A 26,416-nucleotide genomic window follows, 5' to 3' on the forward strand; every position below is an offset into this window, starting at 1 on the left:
GGGAGGGGGACCTGATTGTCAGTACAGTTATAGCCAGGATAAAGTGACACCTTTAAAAGCAGTGAGAAATACAGAGGGTGGTGCCAAACCAAGGAAAGTAAAATGGCTGCGCTGGGTGGCAAATTTAGAGACTATTAAAGGCTAACTACCAGTCATGAAGTACCAAGATGAGAGCCTTCAATTGGGTGCCCAATCAGAGCACGCACCAAGGATGAGAGCCATGTTCCCTCTGAGGTAATTGGTCAGGGGCTGCATGACAGCAGCAGTGGGCTGGACCACAGCCCCAAGTTAGTGGGGTCAGAGGTAAACTGGGTGGTGTCTATTAAGAGTTTTGAAACTATGTACAGTAGTACCTCAGGTTACATATGCTTCAGGTTACAGACTCCGCTAACCCAGAAATAGTACATCGGGTTAAGAACTTTGCTTCAGGATGAGAACAGAAATCGTGCTCCAGCGGTGCAGCAGCAGCAGGAGGCCCCATTAGCTAAAGTGGTGCTTCAGGTTAAGAACAGTTTCAGGTTAAGAATGACCCTCCGGAAAGAATTAAGTACTTAACCCGAGGTACCACTGTATGTTATACTTGGGCTGTCCTGCCCCACCAGGAATGCTACCAAAGGAGCACTGTCATCTTTATCTCCTCTGGTGGTACCTCAGTCATTCATAGACTAAATGGCCATGTTCTTTCCAGAAAGCAGAGCAGCTCTGGGCTTCAAGCCCCCTGACAGATATTTTTCTTTCGGTGATTTCTCCTTGTGCTTTCTCCTTTCTCCTTTCCCCCCTCATCTCCCCCTGTGCACCCAAGAAATTGTTCTAGGGGTTTCTCTAACCCTCTGGATTAGATCTGGGGACAATGTGTGTGGAGGGGGCAGAGGGGGGGAAAGCCCCACTATGCAAGCAGGAATCCTTGTGCTGTCAGGACACAGTAGCTGAATGCAGCCCATAAGGTCCAATGATTGCAAGCCTAATAGGAAATATACACGTGAAGTGGTGTGCCCAGCAGTAGCTTGAGCCAGTGGTCAGTCCCCATTACAAATGAACCAATACACCCCTGCAGTATTTTCATATGTGCATTTACATTCTTGTAGGCATATGCATCATTCAATGCCAGTCGCACTCACGCACAAACACACATGTGCGCACACATGCGCGCACACACACACACACTATTTCCATAATCAAGACCCCCATGGGTTCGCTTTCAGCTGCCGTCTCACCTACAGATGCAGGTATATTGATAATCCTTCCTATTATATCCCAAACAAAATGTTGCATTATCAAATAGCATCGTTCATGCCATGCAAAGTTTTTTTTGTGTGTGTAGCTATTAAACAATTGCAATTGAGTGCGCTGGGAGGAGGTGGAAATGGATTGCAAATCAGGGGTAAAGAGATACAGCCTGTGAGTCGGCCAGAATAATTTCTGAACTGGACCTCCTGCTGGAGTGAAAAATGACGTTTACAGGAGAGAGGCTTAGAACTAATCTTCTGAAATGATGGTAAAGTGAATTCTTTCCAGGCTCTGCTGTGATTGCTCTTTCTCCGTCTCTGTTATTCCTTATTATTGTAATGAGTTCTGCTCTCTGAAGTGGGTAAGGTCACCATCCAGATAAGATCAGTTTCGGCTGCCACAACGGAGATGATCCGATCACAATTTGGACCTGCCACTTCTAAATTCACCTTGGGTATTAGCTTCTGGAAAGGAGATACTAAAAGTGCTAACTTGACAAAAGTGGGTGGGAAGGCAAAAAAAAAAGAAAGAAAAGAAAAGGTAAGTATGGACAATAAATAACCCAGCTACCCTTGTTCTGTGACTTGAGCATCATCATTAGAAAACCTAGATATAACAAATAATCTGGAACACCTTGCTTTCCATTTCACAAAGACGTTTGGCAGCGTTAATGCTCTATCAGTGATTCAACGGATTATGTTTTAGAAACAAAAAGGCCAACTTTCAGAATACTAGAGGGAGCCATTTTGTAATGGGACTGGACCAAATGCAACCCAGGACACCATCTGCAGCTCCCACCTCAAAAGATCTGTGACTTGTAGTAGTATCTCATTCCTTCCTTCTGCCGTTTCATTTTCAGTTGTGGAAATGGTTGGTTTCTAGTTCAAGACAAATACAAAGTTCAGCTAGGGATCTATGAGGACATGCTATAATTTGAGCCATACATGGAGTTCCCAACTTCCCAATCCTGAATTTGTCTTGCAATGCTATTAAGAACACGAGAAGAGCCAGCCGGGTCAGGCCAATGGCCCATCTAGCCCAGCATCCTGGTCTCACAGTGGCCAACCAGATGTCCATGGGAAACCTGCAAGCAGGGTTTCAGCCCAAGAGCTCTCTCCCCTCCTGCAGTATCCAGAAGGTATCCAGAAGGATTACTGCCTCTGATAGTGGAGGCAGAGCACAGCTATCACAGGCTGTAGCAGTTGATAACCTTATCCTCCACAAATTTGTTTTAACCTCTTTTGAAGCCATCTAATTTGGTGGCCATCACTGTCTCCTGTGGGAGCAAATTCCATAGTTTAACAATGTGCTGTGTATCGAATAAATTATTTAATTCGTCTGTCCTGAATCTTCATTGGATGGTCATGAGTTCCAGTCTCAAGAAAGAGGGAGAAAAACTTTTCTGTATCCATTTTTTCCATGTTGTGTATCATTTTCTGAATGTCATGTCATGACTTGTCTTTTTTCTCAACTAAAAAGTCCCATATGCTGCAACCTTTCCTCATAGGGGACTAGCTCCATCCCCTTGATTATTTTGATTGCCCTATTCAGAACCGTTTCCAGCTCTGCGATATCCTTTTTGAAACGAGGCGACCAGAACTGTATGTTGCACCATAGCTTTGTGAAATGGCATTATGATATTGGCCGTTTCATTTTCTTTCCCCCCTCCAAATAATCTTTATTAGTTTTTCAATTAGATACTCCACATACACATATTGTATTACATTTTACTTTACACTTGCTCTTCAGAGCTGACTTCCCTCCTTCCTTCTTCTGGTTTTTTATATCACATATATTTTTATTACATTATTTTCTTCCATTTTGTATATTGTTATTCATTTTCCATATTTGTCCATAGTGTATCTATAAACAAACAAGTCCTCGTATTTATACAATTCTTGTTGTCTGTCTGTATGCATTTACAACTACTGTTAGTTATATTAATTTCCTTATACATTTTGCTTCTTATTATTTTTATTATCTATCACTTTTCTTAATCTTTCCCGTTATAGGGGACTAGCTCCATCCCCTTGATTATTTTGACTGCCCTGTTCAGAACCATTTCCAGCTCTGCGATATCCTTTTTGAAACGAGGTGACCAGAACTGTATGTTGCACCATAGCTTTGTAAAACGGCATTATGATATTGGCAGTTTCATTTTCAATGCAGGGAAGAGGTAACTGGTGCAGTTGAAGGTGATTCACTCTGCATCTGATTTCCGCTTGCCAAGGTCCCTTTTGTCACCCTGTTCCAGAACTCCCATTAAGACAGAAGGGCGGGGGGACTTACAAGAGAGGCACAAGGCTTACACGAGAGAGCAGTGCATGAGGAGGGTTAAGCATATGCTCCCACCCACCTATTTCCCGCCAACACCTACACACAAATGTCAACTCCTTTACTGGCATTATCTTGGGGGGAAATGGGTTTGGCCACATTTATTTGCTGCAGCAGTGTGTAGTCCCACCCTAACACTTTTCATTTGGCACAATCTTTTCCCCCTTCAATGATTCTTAGGGCTAAGTCCCATAAAGTTTACTTATAGTTTCACAGTCAAAAGCAGGAGTAAGATGATGTGAAAATTGTGTGTATCTATATATTTTTATCCCCAATGTATCCACTGAAAAGTAAACATAGGCTTTTTCAATCTTATGGTGACCACCCAACTGTTAAGCAGTATGTTAAGGATTTCCCATATGTAAATATATGAATTTCCAAGGAGGAGAAAATAATGTGGGAGGGGAATCCTGGGAATTTCAGGTTTTCATTTAAAAGCTATTTTAACTAAGGGGATGGGGGAGAGAAAGCAATTTTGTTCCTTTCAGCTCTGTGAAGAAAAGGTTGAAAACATGATGGCAACACTTCTAAGAGGTAGGTAACTAAAACACCCCCAATGAATTATGTCTTCAGAGTCGTGATTTTGAAGGGCTGACTCATTATTTCATTTCAAATGTATCTACTTAGTGATACCCAGGTTTCGGTCATTGACGGAAAGATTCAGAATGTGGGAGAAGGCTTTTCATGGCTAATATGTCAAAAATTGGTTCATTAAAACTGAAATCCTATTCAATGCAGAGAGTCAAAGAAATGTGGTTGATGTTGAGGGGGGGATGTCATTAAAGTTTGATAGAAGGTTCTCTCCTCTGAACAGAAAACAGACTGTTCCTTAATGCTCTCTGCTTTACAGGAGAAGTGGAAGTTAAGAACAAAAGCCCACGCTTATTGTTCCATTTGGGGAAGTACCGTATTTTTTGCTCTATAAGACACACCAGACCACAAGACACACCTAGTTTTTGGAGGAGGAAAACAAGAAAAAAAAATATTCTGAATCTCAGAAGCTAGAACAGCAAGAGGAATCGCTGCGCAGAGAAAGCAGCAATCCCTCTTGCTCTTCTGGCTTCTGGGATAGCTGCGCAGCCAGCATTCACTCCATAAGAGGCACACACATTTCCCCTTACTTTTTAGGAGGGAAAAAGTGAGTCTTATAGAGCAAAAGATACTGTAATCATGAAGGGACGTAATGGGGAGGAACCTAGAGTGTGTGTGTAATGCTTTCTCACTGTTTCTAGTAAAGAAAAGTCCCGTCCCCCCCAACTTCAGTCTGCAGAATGTAAATCTATTAAATAGTGTACATTTAAATTACGATACTATTGATATTTCTGATTTTTTCTTGGTTGAACAAAGGTTGTTTCCCTCTTCAGATGAGCTGACTACAGCACTTTTTGTAATGTTCCTCACTTTCTAAAAACACTCCGAAGTCTGCTATGAGGCAGATGATATGGCTTTGTGAATGGTTCAAGGGCTAGCCAATGAGTTCTTTGAACAGCCCTGCTCTGAGAAGGTTGGGGGCGGCGCAGTTGCTGAATGACTGATACAACAGCTAGCCCAATCAGCACTATGAACACCGGGCTTCTGCTCAACTTTGGAAAATCTGTGTCAAAAATGCTGCGAGTCCCTCAAAGCCATGTAACCCCCTTTCTCTGCCATCTCCTTATTGTTCTTTTCTACCCACCTTCTAGGGCAAGCTGTCACAAGATACAACAATAGCATAAATAATAGTATCAGATAAAATTATATCTAGGAAGCCAGGAATAAGATAAACCCAAAGCCTGGAGGAAGGGGCTTTAGGGCTTGTTTAAAGGTCACATGAGAAGAGAGTAAGCAGAGTTCTCCAGGGAGGGAATACACAAAGGTCAGCCACCACTGAAAAGGCCCTGTCCTTAGTACCTACCAACTTCATTGGCCTAGAGAACAGGGCATCTGAGGCTCATCTTAGGGCCTGAGCAGGCTTATATAGAGGTGGGCAGTCCTTCCCCCACTGAGCCAGTTCCAAGCCATGTGGGGCTTTAAAATTTAGCACCAGCACTAAGTCTGGAAACAAATACAATGGCCAGTGCAACTTGGTTCAAAAGTTGTGAAACATGAGCAAACCATCTGGTCCCCACAAGGATTCTGGCAGTGGAGTATTCTACCTCCTGAAACTTCCAAACTGTCTTTCATTGTGGTACTAAGTAGGGAGAGTTACACTACTTTAGTCTTGATGCAACCAGTGTTAGCGTGTAACTGAGTCTAAGCCAAGTCTGCTAACTCTAGATAGATCGCATATTGTGAACCAGCCTAAGATGATAAAAGCAATCCTAAGCAGCTGTGTACCTGATTCTTCAAAGGAAGAGAAGCCCTGTGCCCAGCTGTTAGCAAAACCTCTGGCTAGATCAGCAGGGCTCCCCAACCAACAGCATTTCTGTCTCATCTATATGAGATTTTGTTTTATTTGGCCCCACCCATACCACAGAGCTGCCCTCAGGCACCAGTTTATAATTTCCACTGCTCCCTGAGATCAGTAGATGGAAACCTTCCTTCCTTTGTGGAAAATAAATTTACATGGCCCTGTAAGAGTACCGTTTTTCTGTGTAAAAGCAGCGCTGATTTTTCCATGTATTCTTGAAGCTGGCTTTGTGCATAGCAGCACTGATAACAGTCAAAGAGGCTAATGAAAACTGCCACATGCAAAAAAAAAAAAAAAAAAAGGGTCATGAAAACAGAAGTGTTTCTTTCCCTTGCTTCCCTGCTTTTAGCCATTAAAAGTGCAAGACTCCTCCTGCAGTATTTTCCCCAGGCTTCTGGTACTGATGACTCCAAACTCTTCTTCCATCTCTGTGTTTACAAGCTGGCAGCAATTTCTGCCTTCTGCACAATGGCAGTGGCTTCCAAATGCTGGGTGGTTAAGAGACCCAGTGCTTGATTTCCTGACACATGTGCACATAGTGCAGCACAAAGGATGCAGTGAGAAGTGGTAACTTTGCGGTCAAGAGATCAGTCTGAGGATTGGGTTCTGAATCCCAATAAATTCCTCCTTCATGTGAACTGGCAGAGATCTGCAGCTCAAAATATTATTTTTAACCCCAAACCCCTCGCTTTCTTTTTAAATTTGTTTCCATCTTTTGTTCCCACACAAATGGGCATTTAAGCCCACTCCTCGTCAGAGCTGAACCGTGGACAACTGTCAAAAGGGAGTTGAGAATCAAGGGTCAGTCATGGTAGAGAACCACTAAAGAGTAAGGAGTATCATTGCCCAGGCAAAAACTGAGGCGGAACAGGAAGTACTATTTATAGCTCTTCATGGTGTGAGGAGATCCAATGGCAATCCTCAGTGGGCTGGAAATGCTGTATTATAACCCTATGGGGCAGCTGTGAGCAGAGCTGTGCTTCCCAGTTCTAGCTTATCCTATAGAACAGGCATGGCCAAACTTGGCCCTCCAGCTGTTTGGGGACCACAACTCCCATCATCCCTAGCTAACAGGACCAGTGGTCGGGGATGATGGGAATTGTAGTCCCAAAACAGCTGGAGGGCCAAGTTTGGCCATGACTGCTATAAAATGAAGGAAGAACTACTTTTCTGCCTTTTTGTGTGCGGACCCCATAACAACACTTTAGAAACATGTTGCTACGCTGGAGACACTTATTCATAAATATTAATATGCAGTGTTCTCAAAAAAGAGAGAGGGAAACCTGTTACCCACTTTTGTATATTATCAATAAAGGTGGTTACAAGTCCCAGAGAATGGTGTCAAATGTTTATTCTCCATTATGCCCTTTTATTTTCCACATCTGTTCACTGCCCACTTCATGTTGCAAAAATAAATAAATAAAAATGTGCCAGTCTTTTGGACAGCATGACCGTTGGAATAGATCCAAATATAACAAACAAAGAAAGCAGACCACCCTGACTTCGTTGAAGTTTTATGAGGGAGCCTTTTTCTCTAGCACCTGAATTCTTGTTTGAAGATTGTGCCCCTTCCTGTTCACCATTTTCAGCTTGCAAAAATCCCTTCTGCATCCTCTCTTGTTGGCAGGCATCTGTTATATGGATAAATCACCAATAAAGTCACTACGGAGTTTTCAGAAGCTCCACCTGTGGGAAGGCTTAGAGCTGCTTTGAAGTGTCATTTAGGGAGGCTGTGTGTCTGATACGCTTCTTGGCGGCAACTGCACATCAACAGTGGGCAAAGCGATCTATCAGTTCTGCACACTGTAACTCTTATTTATTGAGTAGCATGAGATGCCTTGATGCTGTAAACAAAAGAGAAGGTTCTCAGTTCTGTCTTAAGATTCAGGAAAGAGGGACTGGAAGATGTGTTTCCATTTATCTACATGGTAAATGCTTGTCACTAACATCTAGGCAGTGTATGCAGATTGCAGAAAAATACAGGGTCTGTCCACAAGAGACAGCCAATTTGTCATAAAGTTACAGTCAATTTTTGACTGTAAGTCTTTGGTACAGAACTGGGTTCTTCTTTTCTTTATCCCAGGTGCAGACTTGATAAAAGGACGTTTCATTATGTATTTTGCAGAGAAGTGAGTGTGCTTAAGAACTGATTGACACCTATCGGTGCATTGCTTGAGTTAGTGCCACTTTGAGTACACAACACTTGATGACTTGCATCTGCATTTTGTGAATTGACTGTGATGATACAAGAGGTCTAAGCCCTGGACTTTGTTCTGTGACGGCTCTTTTGCATACACAAGTCTCCACTTGGTTGTGGCAGTCATCAAATAGCAAACATGCATGTTTAAATTGTTCCCAGGTGGTAGGTGCATGTGGAAATTCACTTCATGGAAGTCTAGGGCAGGCATAGGCAAACTTGGCCCTCCAGATGTTTTGGGACTACAACTCCCATCATCCCTAGCTAACAGGACCAGTGGTCGGGGATGATGGGAATTGTAGTCCCAAAACAGCTGGAGGGCCAAGTTTGGCCATGCCTGCTATAGAATGAAGGAAGGACTACTTTCCTGCCTTTGCGTGTGCCCACCCCATAACAACACTTTAGAAACGTGTTGCTACACTGGAGACACTTATTCATAAATATTAATATGCAGTGTAATAAAAAAAAAGAGTAGTCTCAAAACATCTGGAGGGCTGAGTTTGCCCATGCTTGGTCTAGGGTGATCACAAAAGTTTGACCAAGCCAGAGTTTATTCCAAGCTGCCCTGGCCCTGCACTGAATAGTTAATGGTGCACCCCCCTGGTTCACAAATGTTCTATGCCTTAGAACTTTTTCAAAGAAAAGGAAAGATGAGGGGGGAGGGAAGGAGAATGAAACTGCAAGTGGGAGGAAGGAAAAATGAGAAAGAAAACCACAGTGATGAAGGAAAAGTGGAGCTATTTTGTAAGAAATGGAGGGGCAAGGAAGACTCAGATATACAATTACTATAGGACTGAAAATATTAAAATTCATATGTATTTTCTTTTTCATTTTCTTATATTCCCCTATGTATTTTTTTTAAAAAGAAACTGCTTAGTTCTTCAATAAGAACTCCATATCAGCGTCAAAGCTTAGTTTCCACTTCACAATTCTTCATACTGCACAAAACATCTCCAGCTGCACCCTGGAGGACACTATGGTTGTGTTAAAAATTTAAGGCATAGGAGTGCTTTGGAGAGGTGCAAAATGTCTCCCTAAGACAGGGAATGTTAACCTTTTTTTGGGATAGAGGGTTGCATTCAGAACATCCTCCATGCGCTAAATGCCAGCAGTGGGTGTGGCCAAAAGTGGGCATGGAGGCATTTGCATAATCATAGTGATGCTGGTGTAAGCAGTAATGGATAGGTCTTCAGGCTGGAGGTGCACTGGCTGTACCAGTGGAAAACCAGTGGGATTCTTCAATGTGCATTTGTGGCAAATTTCTGTTTTGTTTCAGCAAGACTCCTGCTTGACCTCTTTGAAGGAAGATCATGTGAGCATATGTTTTGTTCCCAGCTATTTTTAAGAGGCTGCTGATATTTAGAAGGACGACTTGTTCACTAGGCTGTAAGTTTTCTCATACAAGAAAAAAATTGCTTTTTTTTTAATAAAAAAAGAATTAGTCTATAGTATACTTTACTACTATATGAATGGTAAAAATCCAGTAAGCACCCTGAAGTATAGCAGGCACCAACCATAGTTGCGTTTCAGTGTCTGATAAAACTTAGGCTGCGTGTAGTCTTCGCCATATCTGCTTGGCAGTAAGTTCTATTGAATTCAGTGGGGCTAGGGATGGGGTAGAAATTTAAAAGTGAACCTACCCAATTTCCATTTTCTAAACAGTACAAGAGCTGAAGCACTGCCCTCTTTCAAAAATTCATAGTTTTCTGAATTTTGCAATGCAGTTCTCCAGCCAAGTAATGTGTACAAACAGACATATACTAGGGTAAATGCATATATTAGTGAAAACAACTTACAAAAAACCCCCTTACAAATATACAGGAATATTGCTTTGCAAAAATGTGCATATTAAGCAAAAATGCATACAAATATATGTATATTAAGAGAAATTTACACTAAAATGCTGGTGAATTTTCATAAGGACTGCTTTTTAAATCACAAACCAATGTGGAAATGTCGAGAATCAAATTTAAGATGGGAAAAACAAGAAATCGAGAGAAGCTGATTTATCCATCCTTAAATGGGACTTACTTCCAGGTAAATGAAGTGACCTCATTTACCTGGGAGTAAGCCCCACACATTTCAGTAAAACTGTCTTCTGTTATAATTGCACTATTATGTAGCCAAGCATTGCTTAATTCAATACCTAGCTTTTACTGATAGGTTTTCTTCAGTCCCCCCCCCCATGTGGTATTTATGATTTTAACTTATTGCTTCTTATTGTAGACCTGAAATTTCATAATGAAGGGTGATGTATATAAAATTTGTAAAGAAGCAAGCAAGCAAGCAAACAAACAAACACTGAGTCCTGTTTGTTTGGTATTATTTCTGTTTTATTTAGTGTTTTGCTTTTTTACTTAATCGTTTTAAGCTGTCTAGTAAACTTCATGCTATATAGCGGCGTCCACAAATAATGAAATAAAGAAATGTAGGAAGTGTGTGTGCAAGGAGAGGGGCATTTCTGTAAGGACACTGCTTGGTGCCTTTTTGGCTCAGCCGTTGGCTAGGATCCAAAGAACTGCAAAAGCCAATCACATGCAGCTAACAGAGCTGGGGTCCCTCAAATAGTTGCCGCCCTCCATGCCTCAGAGTGAAGACCTTTTGAAATTGAGGAGACCTTTCAAAATAAGTTCGTGATATTGTCGTGCCCTCCTCTACCTATGGCCACCTCTCAGGAGCAAGAGGGAACTTTAATTCTAATCACCAATCCCTTTCATCTGGTAAAGGATTTCTCAAGCCCTCCTGAGTCCCTATATGTGCCTTATAGAGTTCCCGGCCCTGGGGGTCCAATACCTCAAGCAATCTCCCGACAACTGGTATTCTGGTTCCACCATATAAACACTAATATCACTGGCTTTCTCACAACCTCAGAGCTTAGTCAAACATTACAGCTGATCACTTGAACTCTTCCCTGTAAGATACATGTTCATTTTGTTCTCTCTTTTGCCTCTTGGAGCTGTCTGTATTTTTATTTAACAAAATTTATAGACCAAAAAAAGAAAGAAGAAAAAAAAAACTATTTGCAGGTTGCATACACCTGTTTTTGTTTTGGGGAACTATTAGGATGAGACAGAAGGGTTAGTTGGCACAGTGCTCCTCTTTGCTCTTCTGGTTTAATTCTTTTTATTCTCCATTTTAGTTTTGTGAATTATTATTTTTATTGCATTTCATTGATTTTTAAGTGTATTTGATATTCTTGGTATCTGCCTTGGGTGTCCTTACAAACAAACAAACCCTGGAATATTAGGGCTGCAAACAGATATTTTACCTATGAATAAGTTGCATTAAACTCAATGGGAATTACTTTCGAGTAGACAGGAATAGAATTTTCCTATATGTTTAAAATGTAAAATAAAATATAAATGCAGTCTAATCTAAGGTGGGTGGCAACAAAAGCACCACTGCCACACAAATAGATGGCAAAAAAAGAAAGAAATGGGTCCTCAAATGCATATTTAGGTTAAATGTGGGTCCCAAGTCTGAAATAGTTAATGACTATCTGGTCTACTATTATTTGACAACCACAAATACAATGCTCGCATGTGAGTTAGAGGAACTGAATGGGAACAGAAAGTGAAACTGCTCGTTCTAATTTCTCAATCCTCTGAAAAGCAAAAGCACCGTGTTGTGCCTTCCTAATGGACTATTAGATCCTCGTTTGTCATTTCCCGCAATAGACAGCCGTGTGAAAATCACTACGTGAAAGAAGCACATAAAACATGCAGCAGAAAGGAAGATATTATAGCAGCACGTTTGTTTAACTACTTTTTTTGATCCTCACCACAAAAAAACCCACACACAAAAAAACACCTTGACATGAAACTCTTCCGTCTTTCCACAAGGCTGTTGTATTCCTAAATGGGAAAGGTTGGCGGTGTGTGATCTATCAGTGGTGAACTTTAAGTGCCTGCCTAGTTCCCAGCATGAGTAAGCCACTCTTAATAGCTGGAGCGCCATTCTTCCCCCAGATTTTCCTCCTCTGCAAAGACAAAATCCAGACAGTTGTGTTTGCATTTCGTGAGTGTTGGGGGCCCAGTTACGGACCAGCTTGCAGAACTGATAGATAGATGAATAGAATACACAAACACACACTATACGTCTCTCTCTCTCTCTCTCTCTCTCTCTGTGTGTGTGTGTGTGTGTAAAAGAGCCTCGAACGACATCAGTCAAAAGAACTGAGAGAATGCAACAAAACAAGACAAACATTTTTATTTTTATTAAAATTCCTACAGGATATAGAAAGAGATGAAGGCGAAGGTATCATTCCTTGCCTAACCCACCCTCCGGTGCTATGAGAGCCCGTTCCCTCGCCTCCTGCTTAATTTCTGGAGAAGCCAATTGGCTTAAACGCCCCCCCCCCCCATTGACCGTAGCTTTTCCCCAGAGAAGAGCCGCGCGCGTTATCTGCCTTCCCCAGTTTGAGTTTGCGGCGTGAGAAAGCGGGGCTGGCGAGCACCTGCCTCTTAGTCATCCCTGGGCTTGAGGATGTCCCCAGATTACATCTTCTCAGCTGTTTGCAAAACAGCGCTGGGAGGAGCGCGAGCCCCGAATTACACACAGCCGCGGCTGTCCCTTTAAATGCTGGGGTCTGCGCGCCGGAGAGGGGAGGGGCCGGCTCCGGAGTGCGTGAAATTCCTGGGCTCCTCCGACAGTCTCAGGCAGAGCGCTCCGCTCTACGCATCTCTCCTCGCACGCAACTCGCGGAGAGAGGGGCTGAGGCGCGCCAAAGCTTTCCCTCGCTCCTCGCTGCCTGCATCGCGCGTTCCCTCAGCCTGCTTCGCAGCCCGCGTTTTTGCGCCTCCGACAACGCCCTCCCGGTCCCGCCTCGCGCTTCCCCTCCCACCACACTCTCTTGCTGAGAGAGAGAGAGAGAGAGAGAGAGAGAGAGAGGCAAGAGACACCCCTGGATTTCTTAGCGGCCCCCCCAAAGAAGGAAACAAACAAAGAGTTGGTTAAACAACCCCACTCGCTTCTCAACTACCAAGGTAAGACTTTTCTCGGTGGCGGCGGGCGGGAGAGAGAAGGAGATGGTTCGCTAGGATGGAATACAACGCCTCGCTCCCCACGACGGACGGAGAATTTCAGCGCGCCCACTCGAGAGATTCCCCCCGCTTCGGAAGGTGTTAGGTGCTCCAAGTTCTCACCAGAGAGAGCTGTGAATGAAGAATAGAGTGGGGCTTCGCAAGAAAAGAAAACAAAAAGCCCCCCAAAGCCTGCCCAAAACGCCTACCCTCAGTATTATAGAGATTTATTATGGTGGACAGGATTTTGTAAAGTTATTTCTCCCCTCATACTGGATTTTCTCATTCCCAGAAAGTAATTTTTACGTGTGCCTGAGCGTGAGGAAAACTGCACATCTTCTCCAAATACCTCCTCCTCTTCTTTTTTTAAAGGTGACAAGCACAAACTCCAAACCTTGACCAGTACCTTTAACTCGATTCATTTCGATGATCAGTTGCACTGAGCACTTGACTTTAAAATAAAATGGTTATTTTGAGGGAAAGAGGCAGTGCTGGGTTAAACTGTGGCAGGGATCTCTTTAAGAAGCCAAAATATTTTTTTTTTGTAAGAATATTAGATCTTCTTTAGCTTCTTTCCCCCCACCCCAACCCTGAATATTTTTTATCAGGGGGGTGGAAGGAAAGGGAGTAAGATGTGAAGGATCTCCCCCCCCCCATACTACTTTGGATCTATTACAAGAATCATCCTTCCCCGCCTTCCATTTGTTTATATTAATGATTTAGTACTTGTCTTTGCCTGAAAACTTCCACTACGAGCAAGTGCTGTGATCTTCCAGGCAAGGAGTGACCTTAAAGGTTGGTTGGATGATTTCTTAATGCAAAATAAATAAATTAAAAATGTGTGCGAAATACCCAGGTTTTTTAAAATAAAAAAAATCCCCCCCCCCCAAACATCCAAACCTTCAGTTATTTTCCAATTTTAAACCATGAAGGACAGTGATGTAATTCCCTTTCCAATGGGTTCCAGCTCTAGTGCTGCGTGCAAGTGTCATGGTCTTTTGTTTACATCTACATTTTATTTTATTTTTATGATGAGGAAACAAAATCTCTGAAATTATTTTGTTTCAACAACACCGAACCAAAGCACATTTTTCTTTCCTCCCACAAAAGTGAATTTTATTCCCTCCGTTGTTTTTTGCAATTTTGGTTAAAATAAATTGAAGAATGCGTAGGTAATAAAAGACCTCAAAAGCAGAATAACAAAAAAATAATAATTCCTGAAACCATTTTTGAAATGCCAGGGTCCCCCTCCCCACCTAACAACCTCTCATTCTTCATTTCTTCTTTGGCCTGAATATTCAAAATTTCGATGAAAATAGCTTCTCCCCCCCCCCTTCCCCAACCAATTCATTTTTATTCTTCTTCAATTGTATCATGAGATTTTTCCCAGTGTCAAATGCTCAGATCTCTGAGAGAATTTTTTCCTTCCCCCTATGACCGCTAACCAGTATTTGTGCCATGGTATATTTTGGGGACTGGATTTTGCGGGGGTGAACTCCTAACTAGTCTAGCGAAAAGTCAGAGAGAGAGAGAGAGAAGGATGTTATCTGGGTGGAGAAAAGAAGATGCCAAGGAAAGCTTGTCTGTTCACCGTGTAGAATCGGCCATTAAATATACCATGAGACGCCGGGGTGTTGTCGCTCTCATTTTAAGTTAAAATGGTCCACAGTACCCAGTTCTACAAGTTTATCTAAAGGCTGGTGAAAAGGCCCCCCCTTCCCCCCCCCTCCGCGAGAGATGTCGGTTACCATTTTAGTTTGCTGCCTTTCTGTATGTATGTGCTTCTGTGCCCCATTATTATGGGCATCGATGGAATTATTTTCCATTGCTCTTTCCTCTCTATTGTGGGAAAGGGGAGACGTCTCAGGGTTTTACCTAAGAACACCAAAATATCGGTGATACTTAAAACAACTGGCGCTGTATTAATTGATTCAATGAAATATAAACAAGAGTCTTGGCCGGTGAGGTTGCTCTTTCTGGAGCTTTCGGGGGATCTCTTGGTGGAGGAGTATGCTTTGGGAGCAAAATATGTGTATTCCTTATCATCCTTTATATGACAACAACGGGGGGTGGGGTGGGGTGGGGGGAAACGGAGGGAAAAGGGATGTCTGTGGAACAATGTCACGTCAGTAAATAAATAAATTAAAATTTGAGGCCCCCACATTTGATTTCATCGTGCCGGTGATGATGGCTCCTTGATGGAGCTGATACCCGATGATATCACCGTTCTCCATGGCTCTTCTACCCTGGCCTCATTTTACACTGCGTTTCCACTGAACATGTTGGCGTGCTGCTGCTTATATAAGGGCAAGAACGAATTCAAGCGGATTAGTGCTTGGGATTTTGAGATCGGCTATCCAGATTGAGTTGTGGATTTTTCGTTTCCCAATTTTTTTCCCATTGTTGTTGGTTTTTTCGGTAAATTTTTATTTATGATTGTCGTTCTTGATGGGTGGGGAAAAGGGTTGGGGGAGGAATGGGAGGGAATTGGAAAAAATCATGGTGCGTGCTGTGGGAGATTGAGGTGATGCGGGGGAGCTGCTTGAATAATGTCTGTGATGTGTCCTCTTCTATTTTTTTTTTTTAATAGCCACCATTATCTCTAAAAACACATTATTCTTTAGGCCAGAGCTAAAAAAAAAAAAGAATGGGAGGGGATATCTTTGGTGAGGGGTTTTGATCAGCGAGTTATTAGACCCACTGCTGCAAAACCAAGATACAGAAATCTGTCTGTACTAATGCTGGTAGGGGAGACTGGAGAGCAAAGAAGGTATATTAAGTGGGGATGGGGGCGATGATGGACTGTAATTTTTGGGATTAGACTCAGGGCTGTATGGTCTTCATAAGCCCCTTCCTCATTTTCTGCCATTTCCTCCCCTGTTTTTCTATCCACACACCCTTTCTCCTCCTCTCGTCTCCCCCCACCCCACCCCCCGTAGGCTTTTCGGCTCTTGACGAGAAAATTCTGTATTACCTCTTGATGGCTCTGCGGCTTTTTTTTTTTTTTTTTGCTTTTTTTGGGTGTGTGCATGTGTATTACAACCGTAGCACAATGACCTTTGCTTTGTGCCCCACATATCTGGGCTCCCAATGCATGTGCGGATCACGGTTAATATCCGAGATCTGCATGATAGGCCCTGGTTTTTAATTCTATATCTTGCATTTTGAAATTATATCTACGTGTTGGGTTGGGGGAGAGCTGATAGGCGTTGTCGGGAACTGGAAAATACTGCAAATGCCAAACGCACACCTATGCATTTTGCCGCCTGCTCCTTTTGCTCTGTTTCCCCCCCCCCCCCACCGGGCATGTTGTCATACGATTCGCATGTTGAAAAGGAGGGTATGTAACGAAGGTAGAAGGGGTCTGGAGAAGAGAAGGCGGGTGGGTGTCTTTGTGGAATAGACTCGGTGGGTGTCTTTGTGGCGGAATAGACTCGGCAATGGGTAATAACATTTTTTTTGGTCAAGTAAATGCCTGGTGATAATGATTCGGTTTAACCACCCGTGAAATACATGCTTGCGACATATTGGAATAAAGGTTACTCCAGGCAGCTGTGGATGAGGAAAGCGTACTCCGGGGAAGATGCAGCCTGCAACACTGGAGAGTATATGGCATGCATGCAGGCACCCAACGGCGCCCTCCCCGCACAAAGGCCAGATACGTGTGTGTCCAAGCTGGAGGGCATTGCAATACAAAGGGAGAGGGATGTGGGAGTCATGTCACATCCAGGACTGAGCTACTGTCTCCAGGCCTGTCCTTGTTCGCTGTCCCTCCAGATACTTCCTCCTCAGCTTCTCTGTGCTTCTGATCAGACATAGCAGGGATGTAATTGATCCCGTGTACTTCTGTGCTGAAGGCTGCATACTCATATGAGACCGGAGGGCATCGAATCATGGGTGACATTTGTATGTGTGTTGCAGGAGGGTGCAGAAGAAACTTGCCTTTCACCATTAGAAGCTGGGGTGGGGTGGGGGGAGAAAGAAAGAGGGAGAAATGGCTTTTTCTCGTCTCAAGAAAGCATTGCAACCTCCTTCCAGTTACGCCCTATCTTTTCCCTTTTTTCTTTTTTGTCAGCCGCTTTCTAGCCCTGCTGATGTTGCGTGGGTGAATTTTTGCTAGGCAGTGGGTGGAGAGCGTGCCTGGAAGTGTGGGGAAGGGCACAGCAGCGAAGGAAAGCTGGGTGCAAAGGGTTGACACAACGCCTTGACCCTTTGAAATCCCTTTTCTCCCTTTTTAGAAAAGGCCTTCCTTCTTGAGGCAAACCTATTTTCTTACCATCATTAGATGGGTGTGTTATAGTGCGGTTAGCAAATCTGGTAGAAAGGAACGATCTCTAATGGCTTCCGTCATCTCGGCAGACAGTTTCCCCTTGCTTTCTGCATGTGGCTGAATTTGGCTGCAGTGTTCAAAGGTCTCCATATTTTCTGCTTTACTAGCTGGTAACAGAAATGGGCTGAATAAGGTGCTCGTAGTGCAATGTCTTCATCTTCCATTTGCTTTTCCTCGCTCTCCTTTTCCTCGCTGACCTTGAGGAATTCCAGCAAATCAGAACCGCAGAAGCCGAGATGCAAGGCTTATGGGGCATCTGATTTGCACAGTTTTCATAGACAAATACTGGGAAATGACAAGGCTCCTTGGTTTTTGCTTCTCAGGTGTGCCCAGGTCCAACCTCATAGAGCTGTGCTGAGAAAGTTCATTCTTTCGAGCCCATTTAGTAACTGGCAGGTTGTGTTGCTGCTCTCACCACGGCAGTATGTGATAGTGCAGTGACCAGCTAAGCAACAGGTAGGGGGTGCTACACTTGTTAAATTGAAACTCCCACCCTGAGAAAGTAATATCGGCCTCTTGAGTTTTTGGTTATTACTTTCCCATACCCGTGATGGTTATTTTGTACTCATCCATGGAGCAGAGAATGAACAGTAAGTTTTTTTAAAATGAAGATGAAGGGAATGTCAAGTTATGCTGCAACTTTAAAAGTCTCTTTGAAGCCGACAAAATGTTGCATTCCTCCACCTCTCACTGTTTAGCATTTGGATGCAAGATCGAGGAACACTGCTTGATTTTTGTGTAATTCGCTTAGCTGTTTGGCTAAAGATTCTTTCCCATTGAACGTGACGATTCCAAGATTAAAATCAAAATATGTGAAAATTCTGCTTGGCCTGAATAATTTTCAAGGCATTTTGGGGCAGGGGCAAGGTAATAGCCTTAATTAAATTATGATGATGATGATGATGATGATGATGATAACTGTGTCCCAGTGGCCTGTCCCATCTCTGTCCTTGAATCAACTTAATTCTGGTGTGAGATTGGAGCTCAGGTCTCTTGGCCTCTTACCCTTGGCCACTTTTGATATTTCTGCCGCAAAACATCCCCATGATTCAAATCCTATGATGTGGAAGGAAGTCCTGTTAAAATGAATGGGGCTTTCTTTTGTAAAAAAAGGTTGTGGATTGAAGTGCTAAATGCTAGTGCCTGAGTTTGGCTTTTCTCTTTTAGATCAGAGGTGGGGAACCTGCAGACCTGTAGTTATTGCTTGACTAGAACTCCCGTCAGCTTCTGCCAGCATAGCCTTTGGCTGGGTCACCTGGGGCTGATGGCTGTTAGAGTCCAAGAATACCTGGAGGGTCACAGGTTCACCATCCCAGGTTTAGATATATTTTCTAACACCAAATAATGTGCATACTCCACTGGTTCTTTCCATGTAATACATAGCATAGCATTAGCCAGAAAGCAGATTCCAGGGCTTTGAATGACCATGATCAAAATCTGTAAGTGGCTATTCCTTCTCCTTGATTCCTGTAGAATTAAGCTGTATCATTTTGGTGAACATTGGGCTTTCTGTTTGTGCCACCTCTCAGATTCTGGTTTGTGTGTTTCGCTCTCTCTCTCTCTCTGTTTGTGTTTGTCTTAATATAGGGAGTTATTTTTCCTCATTATTTTTTGCTTCTTCATCCCTGTCCTCCTGGCAAGCAGCTTTGCATAGTCTACTGCACTTTAGGTGGAAATTTGGAAGTTGGCAGATGCAGGAGATGCTGTATCAGGGCGTAGAAAGCAACAACCCCAAACAGCCAAGGTCAAAAACTGTCTTAGGGTGAGTTAGCTCTTTTTCATTAAAAAAGAACATTTCAAACCCATATGCTTATTCAAGGCACCTTTATGTGCTTAGTCATTTTTAACCAGCAAAAAGAAGTTACTGGAATTACCTCGCTGATCATCCCTGATGCAGAAAGTTGAGGCACTTATAAAAAGTAACTCAAAGATTGTTCATACTAAGGTCTCGGCAATAACAATATAGTTATTGACATGCAAAAGTCTTTTGCACGTCAAACTTATTGCAACTAATCCTTGATCTGGAAGGAGTGTTGTCAGTGTACTGAATGTGTTTGGGAGACAAGTGAGCACTCCTTTTCGGTGGCTCCTTTTTCCTCCCCCTGGTTCCAAGTTCCAAGTGCCCCTTATTCCACTTTCCATTTTAAAAATCACTTGCATTTTGAAAATCAACCACAACACAATTTCTGTGGACTGGCTGAGTCCTGAGAGCTGATCTCCGGGTTCAGAGTAATCACATAATACAGTCTTGCTGGGACTCTCCACTTTAGACTGTAAACAGAGGATTGCATAGTTAAATGTTGCCATTTAAAGAAAACAAGCATATTGGAGAGAACCATCCTGGCCTGTCATCTGCCACTGAGCTGATTTTCTATATGCAGGGTTGTTGTTTAAATGGGGGAATATTCAGATGTGCAACTCCCTGTTTAAAGTAATAGTTCCAACAGAGCTGTACAGGGTGATTGCTCTGAATTTGTGAAGGTTGCATTTCAATACAGCGAGCTTAGGGCGGATAAATAGAACTCTGTAATTGTTATTTTGTAAGTGGAGAATGGAGTTGGTCCTAGACATTATTAGGATCCATAAATCAGGTTAGATGCATCTTCTTCTCTTGGTCTTGATTCCTGTCTCTTTGCAATCCCCACTGTAGATTTCTGTCCCCTCTGCCCTAATCTCTTCATCTTGCTGCTCTACCTTTGGGTGTTTCCAAACTGACACTGCTTTCAGGTGGGATTCAGTCACGTACCAGAAAATTCAGGTCTCACCATTATTGTGTCTTGTGCAGCAGACCTGCTTCTCCAAGATCAGAGTTTTAGCAATAAGGAAAGTGACAGGAAATGCACTGGGAAGTGTGAGAGAACACCTTCTTTGATGTAACATCATCTAGTCTCCCCTCAAGCAAATCTGGATGAATACTCAATAAATGGGTCTTCTGGAAGCATCCTTTTTCTGGGACAGTTAATTGCAGAACATAGTCAGTATCTACAGTTCCCCTTGCAGGGCTTGCATGCAGTGCCAGTACTGTGTTTGTCTAGTGGATGAGCTGGTCCTAGGACAATGTGTGCTTGGCGAGAGAGAAGACTGCAGGAGAATGGGATGACTATGCACTGGCAGTTGGTACGATGAACTAAGGTGATGCATGGATGTTCATACACTAGGGATATACATTTTAACTTTATATTAATATTTTATACCTCTGTGGTATGGTGCTGCAGTACCCAGGCCATCCCTTCCAGTTTCCCTGGCCTGCCTCATCTCCCATCCCTAACTTCATCGTGGGAGATACATGGCTGGTTTCCTCTTTCCCACCCAACTGCCTCCTTGCCCCAGTTCTCATCTCTTCTCCTTTGGCCTCAGTCTTGGAGAGAAAAGGATGCTTCTCACCCAGGAGATAGGGCTGCATCCCCTTATGGCCTTGATTTGAGCTGCCGCCTTCTCCTCCTTAGTATGTTGTTGTGTCTAGTTGTGTCTTCCTTTGCTTCCCATGGGCAGGAGGGGCTCAACCACCAAATCAGGGCAGGGCAATCTTATCCTTTTCTCAAGGATTCAATTTATTCATGGCAACAGGGATCAGCCCAAGAAACATGTGTGTGTTGCTCCCCTGTGGCAGGTCAAACGTTCTTTGTTTTCTCTTGTTAGCATTGAGGGTGGACTTCCTTGTTCCCGATTCCCACAGCCTCATTGTATTTATATACACTGTGTCCAGGTGGTGGTGTTGCAGCTCAGCTCCTGTCTTTCTCCAGATCCCTTTCCAGTGCCCTTGATGAGGAGGGAAGGCTCATTCTAGAATGCAATTTGCCTGTGTCACTTCTGGCTTTCCTGCTGTCATCCATCATATTACAGGAGCTAATTAACACCAGGAGCCTTCAATCCCCAGGAACAAAGTGGTGGGCTATCTGAATCTCATGGAAGATGCCAGTTTCTCATCTGGTAACTAGCACAATCTGATACCATGAGAGGATGGAAGACAGGCCCCCTCCATTTTTCCAGCTGCACCGGGATGTGGGTGCATTTTTCGGTTTGGCAGGGAGGGGCATTCGACTCCCAGAATTGTTCCTTGCAATGCCCTTGATGCTGCCGCAGCATCTCCTGCATCCAAACAAATTTCCAGCAGCAGGATGCGAGCTTTAGGGGTGGGCAAGAATAACAATTGGTGAGGAGTGATAAGTGTAATTTGGGAGCCTGCCATAACCCGGGCCTGCACACTTTCTGCTCCACCAAGCCAAACTCAATCTGATAGCCATGTGTGGCAGCCCACCAGAGTCCTGATCTAATCTCCTGTTTCTGATACACGCGTTGGCCTGTAAAAAAAAGCAGAGTTCCTCAAGCCCTTCATGGGCCACCATTCATATCTGGTGGGTTGCATTCATCTTGGTGAGATGCAAGTTGTTAGGCTCTTTGTAAGTCCCTTTGTTGGCGTCTGGCAGTCTCTTCTGGCCCCAGACAGCTGGTGAGGCCCTCCAGAGGGAGGGAATCAAAGGAGCTGTAGATAGGCATTTGCAGCAAAGTTGCCAGCTAACACAAGCAGTCATTCTTTTGACCATGTACACCACCTTGAGCTACTTGGAAGATAAAGGTGCTATATAAATGTTATAAATAAATAGAACAGATAATAAATCTGCAGAGCCTCCTGGACTGGTGGTCTTTGATGATAAAAGTCCAGGTTTCAGGCTCTTCTTCTTAGAGAAAGGGAGGCAATGGAGTTGCAAGTACTTTGGACATGATCACAAGTAGGAGCAATAGTATGCTACTCATTGTATGGAACTCGACAGTTTGAAAAGCATATTCCAGGTGACTGGGGGTGATGTGGTAGACGCTGTGTATTTGTTTTTTTATAAATAATTTTTATTAATTTTCCAACATACATTTATGATATCCAATCTAAATTTATCACATATTTTCTCTTTTGGACTTCCTTCAGCCTCTCTAACAATCATCCATTATTCAATTTTTTAATTACACATTTCCTAATTTTTATATTAGGTAGATGCTGTATATTTGGACTTCCAAGATGCTTCTGATAAAATCCTTTGCCAAAGGCTCTTGAGTAAAACTTAGCAGTCATGGGTTAAGGATACTTTTATATACTGGAACCTGGGAACAGGGAAATGAGAGTAGGACTAAATGGATAGTTCTCAACAAGAACTTGTGGAGGAACACAAGAAGTAGTGGTATTGCCATTCATCTGTTTTGGGACTAGGATGAGCAAATATCTCAATTCAAGACAGTCAAAAGGAAGCATTCTTCACACAGCACATAGTCATCTCATGGAATTTGCTGCCACAACATGCAATGACAGCTGCCAATTTAGATGACTTTAAAGGGGGATTAGATAAACTCATGCTGGATAAAGCAATCAATGGTTGCACATCATGATTTTATTTTATTTAAACTTATACCCCAATTTTCAGCATGTTGGGAGGTTTCACCTCATTGTGAAGCAGCTTCTAAAACCTGCTTCTGTGGGCCTAACACTAGCTGCACCAATTTGGATGTGTTTGGAGATATTATCATTCCAACTTGGCAAGACTGTTCCCAAGTGTGAGGAACAGGTTTTTGTCTATGTTTATAAATGTTTGGAGGCCATTTTGAAGCAAGATGGTGAGCAAAGCCATTCCTTAGTGAAAAGATTTTAAACCAAATTTGGCATGAAATCAGTTTGCAAGACAGTTCCTGAGATAGAGCAATGAAGTTTTGGTTTATATTTGGATACTGTTCGCTGTCATTTTGAAGCAGACCGAACTATTCAAAACTGCACTGATTTGGACCGCACTGCAAATAATGTCGCCCAATTTGACACTGGTTCCTGAAATGGAGGAGTGGGCTTTGGTCTATACAGTATTTGGATATCATTGTACTCCAGTTTGAATCAAGATGGTGGGCTGAACCTGTCAAAACTGAAATGATGTTAACCAAATTTGGCAAGAAATGAAAAGGGCTGCACACCAGTTTCCGCCAAAGCCCAAACAAAGCCAAGCCAATTTGCTCTGATCTGGACTTTGACTGAATCACATCAAAACAACCCCTGATCACCCTGGGTTGGGCTGCCTGGAGGAATCTGGGTTTGTTAATGCGTGGGTTGCTGGGAGGAGAGTCAGGCAGCCTCTACCAAGGGCAACCCATGGCTGTTGTAAGAGGGCTTTCAAACAGCCCTGTGCTGCATTTTGACTTTGTATGCATGTTCCCAGCAGTGACACACGTGTATGCAGTCCATAAGTGCAACTGAACCTTTCACCTGCTAGCTGCAGGGGTTTGCTTTACCAGCATGTCACCCACAGGTAATGTGCTTGGAAAGTAGACCATAGCAGGATTCCAAAGGAAATGGCTGAAACTTCAGAGGTCCCAAGGTGGGAAGAGGAGATTGGGGTGGGGGAGAGGAATAGAGAAGACCTGTCTCCTGTTCCTGTGCTGAGCCAGTGCCAGAAGACAGTTGGTCTCTCACTGTCAGTTATGTGCTTCCCCCACCCCATCATTGATGATGACTGCTGATGCAGGAGCCAGTTGAGGGATGGTCAGAAAGGTGAGTCTGCTAAATGGCAGCCACAGAGTTGCAGGTGTTGGTGGCAAGGACAGCTAGGGCTGAACCACACCTTAGTGGGACACACTGGAGGAAACTATGCAGGAGCAGGGCAGCAGATTGTGGAGGCCAAGGAAGCCTGTCAAGCCCATGCAGCAGCACTGCAGGAACTGTATGCCAATGGTGCAGCCCTACTGGCTGAAGGGGTCTGCTGGTTTGCCAGCATGTTTGAATGCATGGGTGAAACAGCACCCAGTAAGATCCAACCCTTATGCTCTCTGCGGTTCAATTGGGAAGAGAGGAAAAGGAGAATCAGTGTCTTTCCCCTGCTCCCCCTCTCCTGAGCTTATAGGGCTTTAAAAACCTTAATTAAACATTGATTCAAGGCTGGATGCAGGCCAGGTTTCCCCCAGGTCAGGGTCCTGGGAGGTAGATGTGTGGTGCTGTACACAGCCCTAAAACTAGCAAATTACACTTTCCATTTAAAAATCTCAGTATGTTTTTGTTTCTTAGAATTTGGCAGCAACACCAGGCACTTTCAGCTATAACTAGCAAAATGTAAATATTTATAATAAATTAAATAGTAGTAGTAATAATAATAATAATAATAATAATAATGATGATGATGATGATGTCATTATTACTTGTACCCTGCCCATCTGACTGGGTAGCTCCAGCCACTCTGGGTGGCTTCCAACATATATAAAAACATTATACATTAAAAAGCTTCCCTATATAGGGCTGCCTTCAGATGTCTTCTAAAGTTTATATAGTTACTCATCTCCTTGACATCCGATGGGAGGCTGTTCCACAGGATGAGTTCTACTACCAAGAATGGCAGTAATCCAAGTGGGGGATAAGCAGGGCATGTACCACTCTAGTGAGACAGTGTGCAGAACTCGCTCAAATGTAGCTGGACAGTCATTTCAGATATACCATCCTAGAATGAATTCTTCACATGACTAAAAAAATGTAAGCAATGAGCAGGCATCTGATCTCACTGGCCTGACATTTTGGTGCCTTGGCTAAGACCATTGAAATGACAGCCTACCACAGTAAAATATTATTATTATTATTATTATTATTTAAATGAAATACAGTGGTACCTCGGGTTAAGTACTTAATTCATTCCGGAGGTCCGTACTTAACCTGAAACTGTTCTTAACCTGAAGCACCACTTTAGCTAATTGGGCCTCCTGCTGCTGCCGCGCCGCCGGAGCCCGATTTCTGTTCTCATCCTGAAGCAAAGTTCTTAACCCGAGGTAATATTTCTGGGTTAGCAGAGTCTGTAACCTGCAGCATATGTAACCTGAAGCGTATGTAACCTGAGGTACCACTGTAACTTATAGTGTGTTGCTTCTTAATTATGTCCAAAATATGCTGCCTCAGGCAGGTTGCCCAAATGTAGCCAAGTGGCTGATCTCTACCCTACCAATAGGCAGAGTAAAGCAGCCTGCCTCAAGCAGATTTGGGCACTGTTAAAATAGGAATAGCACCTCGTCCAATCTGTTCTGGAAGCTGTGTCTGTAGCAGTTCTTCTTTTCCTTCTCCTTTTTTTTTTTTACACTGTTGTCCTGGAAATAATTGTCATACTTTTCCTGGAAATTTGCCTCCTCCCACCTCCTGAAATTGTACACTATTTCTATTTTTGCTAATGGACAACAGGTTTGCATGCGTGCTTCACCCATATTCAAACCAATTAATTTGTGTAAAAGAGGGAGTCTGTTAAGCAAAACTAGTCTGAGTCTTGACTTAACTTACGCTAGAAGGCAGAATAAATTTGGTGACTTGGTGAATGTGCAGAGGTGCCAACTTCCAAGGGATTGTTTTTTAAGAATGGCCCTACCTTCTCGCTCACCCCAGGAAGAGGAAGGCGAGAAGCTGCCACGTTGGCAGGAAGGGACATGAACCTGTAGTCATCTTTCTCTTGGTATTAGTGGTGGCAGCAAGGATGGTTAGACACAAACCTGCAGGAGGGGTGGGCGGTGGGAGTGAAGACTTCCTCACACTATGGCAAAATTTGTAGATCTGATACTCAGGTTTGGATCATTATGTATCCACAACTGCTCCACCTATGCAGAAGACGTAGGTGTTAGAAAACATTGAGAGAGAAAAGTAAGGATAGAACTCTCTTGAAAAGCCCGATGAAGACAGCATGCTTATTGGCTGTGGAATGTTGACTGTATACATGATGATGGAAAACTGTCCCAAGTGGAATCAAATGGTGTGCAATGGAAGAGGGCTTTGTTACCTGTCTGGAACCCTGAGCAGGAATACCACGCAGTGCAACATTACACTTGTTGCACTGTAAATTTCTTAGTGTTCTGGCCTTTTGCCCCACAAGCCGGAGGCAACTCTTCTTGTGAGCAAACTGCAATGTTTGGAACCCAAGCTTCTGGTT

At 43.3% G+C, this 26,416-nt stretch overlaps 1 protein-coding gene across 27 annotated transcripts in view; it reads left to right on the plus strand.

Moving 5' to 3' along the window:
- The first annotated feature begins 12,786 nt into the window (after positions 1-12,786).
- Positions 12,787-26,416, plus strand: part of NRXN3 (neurexin 3) — a 1,187,696-nt gene continuing 1,174,066 nt past the window's right edge. For 10 of the 27 annotated variants that reach the window (XM_083447305.1, XM_083447315.1, XM_083447318.1 and 7 more), the window contains exon 1: positions 12,788-13,132. The gene's annotated coding sequence lies outside the window, so the exon portion shown is untranslated. Of the gene's footprint in view, positions 13,133-15,412; positions 15,587-15,919; positions 15,939-26,416 lie in introns of those variants that run through there. The other 17 variants (XM_083447308.1, XM_083447332.1, XM_083447334.1 and 14 more) reach the window with 6 other exon arrangements.

Source organism: Podarcis tiliguerta (genome assembly GCF_965153285.1).
Source record: "Podarcis tiliguerta genome assembly, chromosome: 1".
NCBI classification, from domain to species: Eukaryota; Metazoa; Chordata; class Lepidosauria; order Squamata; family Lacertidae; genus Podarcis; species Podarcis tiliguerta.